The sequence below is a fragment of the Lactuca sativa genome, chromosome 8, assembly GCF_002870075.4.
Source record: "Lactuca sativa cultivar Salinas chromosome 8, Lsat_Salinas_v11, whole genome shotgun sequence".
Lineage (NCBI taxonomy): Eukaryota > Viridiplantae > Streptophyta > Magnoliopsida > Asterales > Asteraceae > Lactuca > Lactuca sativa.
The window spans coordinates 210,530,985-210,535,826 of NC_056630.2; the positions used below are offsets into that span (position 1 = coordinate 210,530,985).

The 4,842-nt window shown below is 32.2% G+C and overlaps 1 long non-coding RNA gene across 11 annotated transcripts; it reads left to right on the forward strand.

The window, feature by feature from the left end:
* Positions 1-229: 229 nt before the first annotated feature.
* On the forward strand, positions 230-3,143 carry LOC111903758 (uncharacterized). Of its 11 annotated transcripts, none has more exons than XR_008225570.1 (8): positions 234-876; positions 975-1,019; positions 1,109-1,146; positions 1,991-2,068; positions 2,150-2,196; positions 2,283-2,415; positions 2,585-2,729; positions 2,820-3,143. It is a non-coding gene; the product is annotated as an uncharacterized LOC111903758 (long non-coding RNA). The 11 variants fall into 11 exon arrangements; XR_008225569.1 differs by having other exon boundaries at positions 236-876; positions 2,617-2,729; XR_008225568.1 differs by having other exon boundaries at positions 238-549; positions 619-876; positions 2,283-2,729.
* Positions 3,144-4,842: the final 1,699 nt, after the last annotated feature.

Consider the following 4,842-nt stretch of genomic DNA (forward strand, 5'->3'; position numbering starts at 1 on the left):
GATGAAAAAAATAGGGCTTCTTTTGTACAGCATGGATTCAACTTTTATATATATATATATATATATATATATATATATATATATATATATATATATATATATATATATATATATATATATATATATATATATATATATATATATATATATATATATAGATAAAAGTTGAATCCATGCTGTACAAAAGAAGCCTATTTTTATATATATATTAAAGTTGTAATAAATTTCAACAGTTTTTGCTGTTGATTGGACCAAAATTTTAACGATATGTGTTCCTTTAATCCGTTCTTCTCTTTCTACGTGTTTCTCCTATAGCCGCTTCTCCTTCCAATAACAAACCACCGCTATGACATTCACCGCCATATTACTTGAAGATGCTGAAGAACCCACCACCGATCCATCTTACTTTAACCCTCCACCGATTGATTCGCTCTCTAGAATTTTGGCTTTTTCCATTATCTATCGATTCTTCTCCATCTAGCCCTTCCTACCTCCTCTTCCACAACCCTTTCTCTCCCTTGGTTGACTAAAGATCCACAGTCGCTTGAGGTAAGTTCCTTCAACCGTATTTCTGTTAACATCCACTAATCCATATTTCTATTTGTTCTTTTGTTACAGTTTCTTTTCGCCCTTCCTCTCTTCTAATGGCTTCGCCGCTTCAGCTTCGATCAGACTAGGGCCACATAAGCTATCGTTGGTTTCTTCATTTCATCATCAGCCAACATAAAAAAAATATGCGTCCATTTCGGTTTGTCGCTTGCTTTCTGAAGTGTGAGACACGATTCTAGGTTCAACAAACATTCACCGCTACCGCTTCTTTCGTCTTTGGTTTTCACAATTTCATACTTTTGGGTTTCTGCTTCTTTGAAAACCGAGGTACCTGTTCGACTTTGGGTTTATTGTTGACTCAATTCCATTCCATGTTTCTTGATTCAATTTCTTTCTTCATGTTAATCTTCTTTTTCTGAAATTAGGGCTTACTTAATTTGACGAACTAATTTATTGCAGAAGCTAAACCTGTAATTTTCCATTTTTCACTTCTTTGATTATTTATCTTTTGTATTTTTCCAATATCCATTTACTATAATGTTGTTTTGGTTTCACACAGGTATTCTTTCTTTCAGTGGGCGACATTTATGCAACCTGGTAATTCTTTCTTTCATCTTTTACTCAATTAAAGTATTAGGCTCTTGCTTTAAGTTATCATCTTTGTTACTTAGATGTGTGTCCCATGTCAATTTATGAGTAATACTATTAATGAAGTTATATAACGATGGGAGACACACTCCAAGTAGTTAAAATTCATACCGAAAAGTATCCTGAAATTGCAAACATGTATAGAATTCAAGCTTTACTTAATTATTATTTTGTTTAATTTGTAGCAAACAGAAGTGTGCTGCAACCAGTCCCAACTGCGACTCATTTTTCATTCCTTTTTAACCTATTTTTGTTTGTTCCTTCATTCTAATACATTAGTATTAATGATGAATTTGACTAATTTGTTAACTTATTAATGGGTGTGTGAAACACAGAACCTCAGATATTTAGTTGGTAAATTGAAGTTACATATTAGAAAATTAACATCAGGAAGAATTTAGTCCATTTTTCATGGACTGTCGCCTGTAGCAAAGAAGGTTAATAGATCATACAGGTAAAAGTGAAGGTTACTAATTGTATATGGCCCACATAAGCTATCGGTAGGGTTGAGTTTTGGGTTTATGATGTGGTTTTAAGTGTACAAATGTTCAATCAGCCATGTACTCTCGATTTACTTACTCAACTTTGTTTTTCTTTCGTATTTTAGAATTGTTTACCAATCTTCTTCCTCATGTTTGAAACTTATGTTGTGTTACTCATCACAGCTTCGTTTACCCTAATTACCAGCTTTTATTCCCCCCTTAGTTCATAACCAAATTTATATGAACTCCAATTTTATTTTGCTGTAGTCAACTTCAACCTCCCAACAACCCAAAATTCATGTGTTTAACAGAAATTCAATCAGACTAGGCCCACATAGATGAGCAGGAAACTTGGAGAAATTGTTGGTGAGAAAGCTGGTATCTTTAAGGTGCTTCTTCACATGCCCTTCTAAATATGTGATTTTGATATGATCAAAACACATGTCATTTGTATTTTTTTTTTTTTGCAGAAAGGTGTTCCAGCATTTACTTTAAAGAAAAAGCCTCCCAGTTAGATGTAATTTACAATTCTGTAACATTTTTAAATCCTAGAATATCAGAAAATATTCATATTACACTTCAATTTAAATTACACTGTGACAGGTGAATCTTGAAGTGGCAAACATGTTGGATAGTAAATTGCTAAATGGATTACATTTAGGGCTTGCAGGGGATCACCAATATATAAATGCAGGGCTAGCCATTATGTTAAGCTCCACATGGCTCCAAAGGACAGGTAATTTGGAACTTCAGACTGTAAGTTTATGTTAAAAATGAAACATTTGTCAGCATATGTTTAGTAAATCTTTCAAAAAGAAAATTTTCCATTTTTTTTGTGGTTGGATACAAAATTATTTGTCTGAGAGATTCATCAAGGGACTAACAAGTGCAAAATTACAAGGAAGAGCTCAGATTATTCCTGACAATGTATGTGAAGGTGATGTGGTGTTTTATTAAGATGGAGCACATAGTCCTGAAAGCATGGAAGTCTCTGCAAATTGGTTTTCCATAGCAGTTGGTGGTGACAACTTCAGGAAGGACTCTGCACAGGTTAGAGTTTTTGTATTTGTCTAAGACTTTGTGTGAATATTTAAAATAGTTTAAGATGAATTTTGACATTTTGTAATTTTGTATTTGAAGATATTATTGTTCAATTATATGTCGGTGAGGGACCTACAAGATGTATCCAAAAGGGCAAGCTAGAGGGAGGCATAGGTTACATCTCAAACAGATCATACAAGCTGGAAATTACCAAAATTATCTTCCATAATAGCAGATGGTTTGTATAATTTTTTTTTTATGTTATAATGATGCAAGCCAAAATCCCTTAGTCTATAACTATCTTAAATCATTATACTTTCAATTTGAACATAAAAACATTGTAATTTGGGTTGGATTTCAAGTGATTCCAGCTTATAAGTCCTTTTCATCGTCACTTAATGGATTAAGATGTCATTTAACTCATAGTAACCAAAGGTGGAAAATATTGTACATTTTACCAAGTTGAGCAATAGAATATGTATTTTGGTAATTTCTTTGCAATCAATTGGGATCTGCTTTCTTGGGCTAGAAGAATGGAATCAGTCTTTCCAATGTTCCTGTTAGTCACTTTTCGTATCTGTGACTGTATGTTTTACAACTGAACACTTTCCCTAGTTTTTATTTTATTTATTGATAAAATTATCCCTAAATAACTGAAAATGATTACATAAAGTGTTGCCCGATGCTTGACATAAATTCTAAGAATATTTTCGCCTGATTAAAATTAAAAAAAAAAAAAAAAAAAACAAGATCTTTCGAAACACTACAAAAAATTTGCTTGATTAAAGATAAAAAGTATAAAAAAGAAAAAAAAAAAAAAAAAAAAAAAAAAAAAAAAAAAAAAAACACAAGATCTTTCGAAACACTACAAAAAATAGAGGCATTACCGGCGACAAATGTTGTTGCTAAAGACCTAATAAGTCGCCGCTAAATGTATTACCGACGTAATGTCACCGTTATTATGCCGCCCCTAATAGTCTGTCGCTAAAGCACTTTTATCGCCGATATTGACATTACCGATAATTGTTGATGCCGCTAATAACCCTTGCCGTCGGCATTAACGGTCACCGGCAAAATGTCGATCGCCGGAACTGCACGTCTCCGGAAATAAGTGGTGTCGTTGGTAACGTTATCGCCGGTAATACCCTTATATATATATATATATATATATATATATATATATATATATATATATATATATATATATATATATATATATATATATATATATAAAAGTATTTAATAAAAATCTATATATTGCACTAATAAAATTGTATATAATACATAATATGTAATCCACCTTGTCAACATAAACTACCACTTAATAAAAAACCATGACATACTTAATAAAAATCCGACGATAAAGTATTAATTCATTAACAAACATTCAATATACTAAACATAAATGCCCATCGTTCTCCTCATCCTCACCCTCAGTATACTCTTCATCTCTAGCAGCTACGCTACAACCTATTTTCGACGTAGATTAAAACCATTTAAAAAGTTTCTTGCTGTATGTCAGATACGTGTTTTTTTTTTAATTGTAATAATAATAATAATAGTATCAGCACGATCATCCACCTACAAAATAAATATAAACATTAATTATGACATTTTAATTGTCAACATACCAAAATACCGATAAATATAAACCAAACTAGATAACAAACTTCCAATTACCAAAAATATCAAATATCAAACTAAGATAAACCAAACTAGATAACAAAATTCCAATTACCAAAAATACCAAATACCAAGCTAACATAAACCAAACCTGATAGCAAACTTCCAATTACCAAATATATCAAATACCAAATATCAAATACCAAAATCGGTGGTTGTGTGGTTAGTCGCCAGAAAAGCGCCAAAATCATTGGCAAAAACACCCCGATGGTTCGTGATGGTTATAATTGGCCGGGGAAATCAGTAAAAATCCACTCGATAGGACTGATGAGAGTCGTAATCATTGGAGAATAAAAGAGGTACCGATGAAAACTAAGAAAGCAGATGACTGGATTGATTTTCTTCGATTAGGCTTTAGCGGCGATGAGCAATAGCGGCGACATGTTGTGTTAAATGAAGGGAATATTTTTAATTTCGCGGTCATTTTTTTAGGGCATCA